This window comes from Sinocyclocheilus anshuiensis, unplaced genomic scaffold, assembly GCF_001515605.1.
Source record: "Sinocyclocheilus anshuiensis isolate Anshui unplaced genomic scaffold, SAMN03320099.WGS_v1.1 scaffold2736, whole genome shotgun sequence".
NCBI classification, from domain to species: Eukaryota; Metazoa; Chordata; class Actinopteri; order Cypriniformes; family Cyprinidae; genus Sinocyclocheilus; species Sinocyclocheilus anshuiensis.
This window is the reverse complement of record NW_015544627.1, coordinates 59,937-71,285: the sequence shown is the minus strand read 5'-3', so window position 1 is coordinate 71,285 and position 11,349 is coordinate 59,937. Positions and strand designations below refer to the sequence as shown.

The 11,349-nt window shown below is 36.1% G+C and overlaps 1 protein-coding gene across 1 annotated transcript in view; it reads left to right on the top strand.

Annotated features, from left to right (window-relative positions):
• The first annotated feature begins 8,361 nt into the window (after nucleotides 1-8,361).
• Nucleotides 8,362-11,349, top strand: part of LOC107698219 (glucagon receptor-like) — a 35,232-nt gene continuing 32,244 nt past the window's right edge. Inside the window, exon 1 of the mRNA XM_016499184.1 lies at nucleotides 8,362-8,492. The gene's annotated coding sequence lies outside the window, so the exon portion shown is untranslated. The remainder of the gene's footprint in view (nucleotides 8,493-11,349) is intronic.

Genomic DNA, 11,349 nt, shown 5'->3' with positions numbered 1-11,349 from the left:
TGGTAAGATGGTTGATCATGCTTATATGAGCGTGTTTCCATGAAAACTATTTTAGTGCATGCAATTTAATGCAAAACAATAAAACATATGCTTATGGCATATCACCCAAAAATGAACTTGCCTTCATGTCGTTCCAAACTGGGTATAACTTTCTTTCTTTTGTGGAACGCAAAAGATGATCTTTGAAAAACATCACTGTGTCCATACGATGAATGTCAACGCTCTTCAAAATATCTTCTTTTATGTCCCATGGAAGAAAGAATGTCATACAAAGTTTGGAATGACATTAAAGGGATAGTTCACCCAAAAATGAAAATTCTGTCATCATTTACTCACCCTCATGTCGTTCCAAACCTGTATGAGTTGCTTTCTTATGTTGAACATAAAAGAAGATATTCTGAAGATTGCTGGTAATCAAACAGTTGGTGATTGCCATTGACTTCCATAGTAGGGAAAAAAAATACTATGGAAGTCAATGGTAACCACCAACTGTTTGATTACCAGCAATCTTCAGAATATCTTCTTTTATGTTCAACATAAGAAAGCAACTCATACAGGTTTGGAACGACATGAGGGTGAGTAAATGATGACAGAATTTTCATTTTTGGGTGAACTATCCCTTTAAGGTGACTAAATCATGACAGAATTTTCATTTTGGGTGAACTATCCCTTTAAGAGCCTACTGAAAATATTATACCATTTTTAGGTGATCAGACTAGTTTGTTGCTGATCTGAGGTAGTCTACCGGGTCTAAGTACTTACCAGATCCAACTTGAACAATAAAAGTACCAGTTTAGACTTTTTAGAGCCCTCAGGAATTATCATATACCAGTTTAAGGTGATCAGACTGGTTTGTTGCTGGTTCAAAATCCAAATCAATAGACCCAACTCTAACCAGCTACCAGCCTACTTGGTGTAAGATGGTCGTTTATGGTCCTTTAAAAGCCCTCAGAAAATATCAGATTATACCAGATTAAGGTGGTCAGGATGGTTTGTTATTGGTCTAAGATGGTCTACCAGCTTTAACTAGCTACCAGGTCCAACTCTGGCCATAAATGGCCAGCTTAGACCTTCAAGAGTCTTCAGGAAATATATCATTACCTGTTTTAATTTGTCATCCTGGTTTGTTGTTGGTTAAAAGGGGTAGACCATCTTTAACTATATACCAGCTCCAACTTGGACCATAAATCACCTGCTTAGACATTTATAAGCCTACAGGAAATATCAGATCATACTAGTTTATGGTGGTCAGACTGGTTTGTTGTTGGTCAAAGGTGGTTTACCAACTCTAACTAGCTACTAGTTCCAACTTGGACCATGAATGACCACCTGAGACCAGCCTAGACCTTTAAGAGCATGCACAATATATATAATCAGGTTAAGGTGGTAGTCAAAGATAGCCTACCAGCTCTAACCAGCTACCAGCCCACTTGGACCATAAATGACCAGCTTAGACTTTTAAAAGCCCTTGGGAAATATTATACCAGATTAAGGTGATCAAGATGGTTTGTTATTGGTCTGAGATGGTCTACCAGCTTTAACTAGCTACTAGGTCCAACTCTGACCATAAATGACCAGTTTTGACTTTTAAGAGCCTGGAGGAAAAAAGCAGACCAGTTTTAGGTGGTCATCTGTTTGTTGCTGATCTGAGGTGGTCTGCAGCTCTAACCAGCTACCAAGTCCAACCTGGACCATAAATGGCCAGCTTAGACCTTCAAGAGCATTCAGGAAATATATAATTACCAGTTTTAATTTGTCATCCTGGTATGTTGTTGGTCAAAAGTGGTAGACCATCTCTAAGTAGATATCAGCTCCAACATGGGCCATAAATCACCAGTCATTTAAGAGACTACAGGAAATATCAGATAATTTAATATGGTAGTCAGACTGTTTTTTTTGTTGTTGTTGTTGTTGGTTAAAGGTAGTCTACCAGCTCTTACCAGCTACTAGTTCCAGCTTGGACCATGAATGACAAGCTTAGGCCAACCTAGACCTTTAAGAGCCTACAGGGAATATCCGATCATATAGTATGGTAATCAGACTGTTTTTGTTGGTCAAACGCAGTCTACCAGCTCTTACCAGCTACTAGTTCCAACTTGGACCATAAATGAACAGCTTAGACCGTACATGCCAACAGGAAATACCAGATCATACCACTTTTAGGTGGTCAAGTTAGTTTATAGCTGATCCAAGGTAGTTTACAAGCTCTAACCAGCTTCCAGCTCCAACTTGGACCATCAATGACCAGCTTACACTCTTAAAAATAAATGTGCTTCAAAAGGTTCTTCAAGCGATGCCATAGAAGGACCATTTTTGGTTCCACAAAGAAACATTCAGTCAAAGGTTATTTAAAGAACCATCTCTTTCTTACCTTTTTATAATCTGAAGAACCTTCTTTCGCCACAAAGAACCTTTTGTGAAGCAGAAAGGTTCTTCAGATGTTAAAGGTTCTTTATGGAACCATTTAGACAAAAAGGTTCTTCTATGGCATTGTGAAGCACCTTTATTTTTAAGAGTGTAGGCCATCTTAGACATTTAGGAGCCTACATTATATATCATATCATACTACACTGTAAAAAATCAAAAGATGAGAAAACTTCAAAGTTTAATGCAACCAGCTTCTGCAGATTTTTAAGTTTTCTCAAGTTGTTTTTGAAGGAGATAGGAGAATATATATAAGGAGAATATATCGTACCAGTTTTAAGTTGGCAGCCTGGTTTGTTGTTGGCCATAGGTGGTATACCAACTCTATCTAGCTACCAGTTCCAACTTGGACCATAAATGACCATCTTAGACCTTCTAAATATGTGAGACTGACTCATTTAAAGCCCACTGCTAATGGAAATGTGTATGTTCTCCAGAGTGCCTCCATGATGATTATGGGTGTTAACCTGATTAGAGAGAGAGACACTAAAGAAAGCGAGCTGTAATGAGAGAGCGATATCATGTGTAATGGATGTGATATTGTGCACATTACGTTACATTATGTCTGCCATCTGTCACTCAGTCTTCTGCGAGCTGTTAGAAACTCTCATGTGTATTATGGTAAATCTCCACGGAAACGGCCTGCAAAACACACTGGAGGATTGGATTGCGGTTTTGTTCGGCGTAGGAGGCTGATAAGTCACCTTCACGACCACCGGCGACGTCTGAGTGCTAGCCTGAATCAAGGTTTTTGAAGCATACTGATGTCGTGGTTTTTGTTCAGAGTGGCCGTGATGATTCATAGAACATGCATTTATTCTCCAAACCATCGCGAGTTTGTCAGTGGTTGGTGGAGGGCTGCCTACTTCATATTTAATCTCCCTTATTTGCAAATCTCTGTGTTTATGTGCTAAAAATGTGCTATATGTGAAATCGGAGCGTGCTGATGAGGTTTGTGGCCCACACACGTGCCCACACAAACACGTAAAGACATATTTCGATTAAACTGTGGGATATTAAACTACAACAACGCAATCAATTGACAACACTCGAGGATGTATTTGTGCTTCCTGAGAGGTGTCGAGCTCCAGAAAACCTTCGTATCGAGAGCTTTAATTACAGGGTCTGTGAACTGCTGTGTAATTATGCCATTTCAATAACATCTATAAGAGCTTTTAGTCATGAATAAGTGTTATTCCCACTGATCATCTCATAATACACACAAACCCTTAAAGGGGTCGCATCAGACGTGTTTTTCTTTACATCCTCTCTTGCTCTGAAGTTCTCTTATTTTTGTGCATAAATAATTTTTTAATACATGTAGTTACAGCCCTGAAAGGCAATTTGCATCAGTAGAGCATTTCAGTATCAGCTATAATGTGAAAAACAGCATGAATTAGAGATTATGCTTAGTAAAATAATACTTTAATGGCACTTGTGTGTGTGTGTTAGTTATACATTTTATATTATATATACACTGTTAGACATTTCAAAGGGTTTTTACAGTAATTTACTGGCAATACTGGCAACTGCCCCGTGGGTTCCGTGTCTTCCTCGGATGCGAGCGGCACGACGCAACACGACAAAAGACAATATAGAACCCATTATAATCAGCGATACTATCTACAATGGATGCGGACAGTAAAGTGATGCCCCAGTATATTTCTGACGTACAGATGTACTCCAAGTACTCGCGCTGTTTCTGACACGAAGGGCAAACGTATTTGCCAATCATTACAAGCGATGTAACACGTCCAGTATAGTCAGTCCCAAGCTGTTGAGGCGTTGTAGACACGGTGCGGGACAAATCTTGTCAATCCAAATGTAAGAAGTGAGGAAAATTAAACAACCTCAATGGAATGGAGGCCAATACGGCAAATACAGTAGTATACAGCAATTTAAAAAAATACAGTAAGTCACTGTATATGGAGTTTGACGTCACAGAAAATTCCCATGATGCGATGTAACTAGTCTGTCCCAAGCTGTTGTGGCGTTGTAGACACGGTGCAGGACAAATCTTGTCAATCCAAATGTAAGAAGTGAGGAAAATAAAACAACCTCAATGGAATGGTGCCACAGAGTCAAAATACAGTAGTATACAGCAATTTTTAGTAAGTCACTGTATGTGGAGTTTGACATCACAGAAAATTCCCATGATGTAAAGGGTATTACAGTTACTTACTGTAAATGGAATTTGCAGTATTATACTGGGGGATATACAGTAAATAACTGTAGAAATTACAGAAATGTCTAACAGTGTACATTTTTTAATGTAAAAACCTTAAAACCCCTACAAGTGTGGTTTTATTCACAAAATAACAGTGTCTCTTGTACATTCATTCATTCAATCATTAATTTATACTTATTTAGTATGTATAAAATTTAGACTGGGACTTTCTCACATTTTACTTTTCTAGTGATAAGGAATAATAGTTTATTTCCTTCATTCTCTGTATTATCTCACCATGAAGTTGCTGAATTCATAAAAAGTGTTGAATATGTCAATTTGGGTGGTTATATGCTAATTTAATTAGGCCTCTGACATACAAAAATCAAGGATTTCAAAAGAAAAAATAAATTTTCTGCTAAGTTGCAATAAATGATGGGGGAACTTGTGAAAGTTTCTGTACATTTTCATTGCTCATCAGACCCTTTTATGTAAAAAGCTGAAGGATAATTTGATTTCATATGATTTGAGCTCTACATTTAGTGCTTTTAAGAGCTGCTTGAGGCAATGCAGCATGATTTGTTCTGTGAAGACAGGACACTTCACTGACTTCTGTGAAATGCAGATGTTGAGCTTCTGTTTTACATGAAAGTGAAATAGGATGGTGATTTTTAAATGCAGAGCTCCATATGTATGTATTTATTTATTTATTTGTTTGCCTTTTTACTTTTTATTTCTTTATATGTCTTTTATTATGTTATTTATTTTATTTTATTTGCATATTTAGTTTCATATTTGTTTATTTCTTTTTTCCTTTTCAGTGCTTGCCTAAAAAAGATCACCATTCACTCTCCTTGAAAGCAGTAGCTTGGATGTTTATATCTGTCTTCAGTGAAGCAGAAAATGAGAAGATCATACTGGCTCAGTATGACATGAGGTCAGTAAATGATGGCAGCATTTGCATTTCTGGGTGAACTACCCTTTAAAGCGTCTGGGCTGCTGACACAGAGGTTACTGGTGATCTCCAGTAGTAGTAATTGAGATCATACTCCTGCTCTATCAGCATTGTGCCCTTGAGCAAGACACTGAACCCTCGACCCCGGCAATTAGTGCTAAACACTTGAGCTCACATACTGTATGATGGAAGTGTGTTTTTTTTATTTATTTATTTTTATTTATTTATTTATGATCAGTGCAGTTACACATTCATTGGTGCTTAAAAACTAAAATATTTTATTTAAAATACAGTAAAAAGAGTAAAATTGTGAAATATTATTACAATTTAAAATAATTGTTTTCTATGTTAATATACTGTAAAATGTAATTTATTCCTGTGATCAAAGCTGTATTTTCAGCATCATTACTCCAGTCTTCAGTGTCACATGATCTTCAGAAACCATTCTAATATACTGATTTGCTGCTCAAGAAACATTTCTGATTATTATCAATATTGAAAACAGTTGTGCTGCTTCAGATTTTGGTGGAAACCGTGATACATTTTGTTTTTCAGGATTCTTTGATGAATAGAAAGTTCAGTACAGCATTTACTTGAAATAGAAATCAAACGGTTGATTTAATGAAGACACCAAGGTCAACTACACAATAAGCTGTCCGACAGCTCTCGTCCTCTTTCCATATGTTCAGCAGATCTACTGTTTTTATGCCGTGATGTCCTGACTCGTGTGTTTCACTATAGGAGTGGCTGATGCTAGTGACATTTGCTAATTCAGCAGAAGCTCCCAGATGTCGAGATTAATTCTCTTTTATTCTGTCTGTATACGGTGTGCTTTATGAAGCCGTACCTACTCTGTGTTGTCTTGCCTGGAGTGGCTCTGATCTGAAGATCTCTGAGGGTTCGGTTGAGATCTATACCGCGAGGCTGAGATACACGTGTGCTGTGAATTCAGATCACATCCGAATGCATCACCACGCACAATCATGGTCTCTGGCTGTGTTTGGAATCGCCTACTATGAATATTGTATTTGCAGAATATAGCACAATATACAGCATATATAACTTCTTCATGCATGCCTTAAGGAAAATCATCATTTGCACAAAGATATGGCCGCACAATTTAGGGTGAAAAAAATCCAATTCTGTTTCTATGATTTAAAAAAAAATATATATAAAAATAAATAAATATTGCACTAATTGATAATTGATCATTTATTTAACCCTACAGAAAGGCCGCCCTTTTCCAAATTAACTGATTATCAGTAGCAGTTTGTAACAATTCTTTTCTTGAAACATTATTTGTTCGGAATAATGAGGTCATGTGACAACAGTGTAGCATTCAATAATGTTGCAATGCTTGTTGCATAATGCATACTATTTTTTTCATGTCTAAAGCTGTTGACAAACATGTTAAGCAGCCGAGGGTCAAAGGTCATTATAATTTGCATGAGCTGTTCTGCGGTATACAGATATGTTTTGTTTGTTTTTATGTACAATTGGAATAAATCTGTAGAAACTGGGACAGTTAAACAGCTGTAAAGAATATATTTACATGATGCTCACAGTCTGTTCAAGGGGATTTTGGGGACGAAGTGTGATATGCATATATATATATGTGTGTGTGTGTGTGTGTGTGTGTGTGTGTGTGGTTTGGACAGGCTTTAGTATCATATATCCTGGTTCTATATATGCTGAGATACTCAATACCTGAGCGTTTCATACAAAGCCTGATCTGAACCTGAGAGCTGATGCTAGACTAGAGACGGCAGCTTGAACCATTCTTATGCCATTGCCAAACATAGAAGCACAAATACAAGTATTGATAATGCATTTATATGATATTATTTTCAGAACTGGCTAGATCGCAGAAAGCCTTTATGGCAGAATGGAGAAATGTGTGTTTTACTTATTTATTTCTTTTTAAATCCTCCATTATGGTTCTCATTAAATTCGTATTACCTTTGCCGTGAGAATCATCCTATCCAGGTTTTTAAATTAAAATTAGCATAGCCAGTACTGATTAAACATGATTTATTTATTTACCTTAGAGTGATCTGAAAAAAAAAATATATATATATAGACTTTTAAAAATATATGGTATAATATATTATGAAATAACCCTGACATCTTTTTGACATTCTTTACTGATAAGGCATAAATACATGCTCTTATAATAAAGTACTGAGATATTTTATTTTAAAAACTGCCATTAAAGGAAATGCTTTGGCGGTAGTTGACAGTTGTAAACCTTTATGTCTGAATGAAAAAAAAAATGCATGTTTTGTTTAGTTGTTTTTTTTCTCTCTGTCATTATTCTGAATGGCAACTTTAATTAAATTCACATTTACTGTAAAATATTCATAAAAGTCACCCTGAATTAAACTCACTACTACCTGCTATTTTAATTCATAAATACTTTACAAAACATATCTCTGTTTAGTTTTGCATCACAATATTGTCATAGAACTCATGGTCCAAAAATCTTAATTGTCCTTAAAATAATTTTTGTTTAATTTAAAATAATTGAATTGTCCTTGTTTGTTTGTTTTCATTCCAGTTATATGTAATGTCTTGTTTTTTCTCTATATTGATTTTGGGGTGAAATATGACCCAGATATCTGCACTGCCTCAAGAAAACAGCTTGCTTAAGCTAAGACCAGGTTTGCTGGTTTAGACCGGTCTAGTTGGACTCCTAACCTGCAAAAACTTAGATGATGTCACGCCGCCCGCGGTGACGTCACGGAGCTGCTCCGCGCGCGCTCTGCGCTCAGCTGCAGGAAACAACGGCACACGAGGCGCGAGAGAAAGTACTGAGGCTTTACGCTTTTCTGCTCTCACTGATCACCGAGTTTCAGTCCGTTTGTTTGCGGTGGATTAACGAAGTCTTGGATTTAGTGAGGAAGATGAGCAGTTTGAGGGATGACGCTCACGCTGAACGCTCCTCGGGTGAGTGGGGCTGATTTAAAGCGTCTACGACAATCTTGTGGGGGTTTATTGATCTCCAAAAGTGGTCCGTTGCGCGCGCGCTCAAACACCTGCTCCACCTGAGGCGAGTTCATTTCTCTCAGAAACATGTTTTAGGTGATGTTCGGTCATTCAGAGAATAGTTTGAATTACTTTAATAGATCTTATGTCGCAGCTGACCCGCGTTTTATGAGGATTTGACTTTTGTATTAAGGCGATCAAACTCTCAGTGAAAGCGTTATGGGAGATGCATGAGCCTCATACAACCATTATCATATTTTTTTTCCCCAGTACAGAAAAACAGCAGAATCTGAATCCAGGTGCGAGTTTTAAAAAAGTCCAGCAGGTTGGTGAGCAGATTAAAAAAATTATTATTGGTATTCGTTATTATGTTTGACAAGTAATGTGCCTACCTTTAATAGCCTATGCTACAGTAATTATGATGTGCGATGCATAGGCTAAACGGGGAAAAAAATGGTGAAGAAACAATTTTCACTCACACATTTGCTAGCAGGCTATATTTCCCAAACAATACCAAAGAAACGGCAACACTTTCATTATAACGTGCATTTTTGATGTAGAAAAACTGTAATATTAGTGTTTTCTTCTAAAAAAAAACTCCAATAAGAATAATAAAATAAAACTCCACTGGGTGGAGGGTTCGGGGATTTGTAAAGGTTAACCCTCTATTATACAAATGAAAGTGATTTTATGAAACATTTTAAGGTAAAAATAGCTCTTTTAAGGGAACAACTGTACGTTTTTGTACAGAAACATGTCAAGCTCCAAAAAAGATCAAAAAAGTCTCACATTTAAAGAAAATGTTTAATTGTCATGAAAATGGTTTATGAATTGCATTGATTTTGGGAAATTAAGTACATGACCTAAACATGTTCTTGACGTTTTCACACAATTTTCAACAAATGTCATTGTTCTACCATAGTACACATTTCAAATCACATGGTATGAATGGGTCAGCAGAGCTTTCTGTCCACCCGGCTTACTTTGATGCATCTGATAACCGATCTTCTATCCGTCACTGTGACGTTGATGATGTTCAGTGATGAACAGTCTATTGATGGCTATAAATAGTGAGTTTCAGTAAACGGTCTGCGAGGCAAAAGATAATTTCTTCTGGCTGGCCGGTAATGTTCTCTTGTCTGGTCATTAAAGGAGATGTTGGCTTAAGTGTTTATCTTATGCAGAAGTCATTCCCTCGAGTGTGCTCTGCTTTGAGAGGCTGCACACGTCGCTTCTCCATGAATAAAGCACACAGGAGATGTTGGCTTAAGTGTTTATCTTATGCAGAAGTCATTCCCCTGAGTGTGCTCTGCTTTGAGAGGCTGCACACGTCGCTTCCCCATGAATAAAGCACACGCTGGATCTGTGTGTGTGTGTGTGTGTGTGAGAGGGACACTTTAGTAAAGCAAATTGATCCATAATTAGAAGCAGGCTTCCAGAGCTTTAAGCAAACTGTGGAGAGTTACATATTGACTTTATATTCCTGGAGTGTTTGAATGTGATACAGTGAAAACATGATCAGCAGTTTGGTAATAGCTGCACTGGAGCTCAGATGTGCTGTTATTATAATCTCCTGGGATTGTTATAGGAGCATTAGCCGATTATTTGCTCTGGGTTTGGCCCAGAATAAACCAAACAGCCCAACAGTCCAGTGAAACCACACCTCACTTACATATGTACTTTACCCATATATACATGCTTGATTAGAGTATTAAGACTAAGTGACTTGTTTACTGATCTATTTGAAGAACCTCAATACATTTCTGCCATTATTTGTAGGAAATATATTGTATCCTATAATGGATATAATGGTTGTTTACAGTACTATCTTTATGCGATTTTAAGATACACAAAACATACTGCTATATATATATATATATAATATAGCTAAGCTCAGTGTGAGAAACAAAGATTTAGACGTTCGCCTATTCGCTGACAATTTTCACTTCCGCTGAAGGTCTGAAATGTTATAAAGATATTGGGTTTATTTATTTATAAAGATATTGATTGTTTCATGTCATAAGTAAAATTAATCTAATAAAAATAATAAAACAAATTTTACTCAAATGAATAAAATGTGTCTTTGGGAACTGAAATAAAGAGGAAATACTATAAATATTACACGAAAAAATGGAAACATTCAAAAATGAGATTAAAAAATAAATAAATATGTTAAAGTACTAAAATGACTAAAACTATAACAATATAAATTGTTTTTAACAATGTCATTAAAAATATGAATAAATGTTTTAATATTTACAATATTTTATATATATAATATATAATAATATTTGTAATAAATATGTAATTAAAAATGACTCAAAATGACAGCAGCCCAAAATTACCATAATAAAAAATGTAAAATAAAGTATAATATATACAATAAATAAGGTAAAATGCATGTATTGATTTAAAATAAATAATGCAATTCAAAATATTACTAAGTATATAAATAATGTTAAGATAACCCTGATGTAAAGCAATAACAGTATAATTACATGAAAATGAGCAAATAATGACAGAATTGTAATTTTGCAAGTAAGAGGCTGAGTCGTTTATGTGTGTGTTTGTGTCATTGTGTCAATTAAGTTATTTTTGTGCTGTTTTCTCTAGTTCACCTTTATATGAAATTCACTTTAGCTTATTTAATTTAGTCTTTTGATAGAAAAGTGGAAACAACCATTACTGAATAAATAGCTTTTTCCTCCTGTGTGTGTGTGTGTGTGTGTGTGTGTGTGTGTGTGAGAGAGAGAGAGAGAGGGTGTGTGTGTGTGTGTTGTGTGTGTGTGTGTGTGTGTGTGTGTGTGAGAGAGAGAGA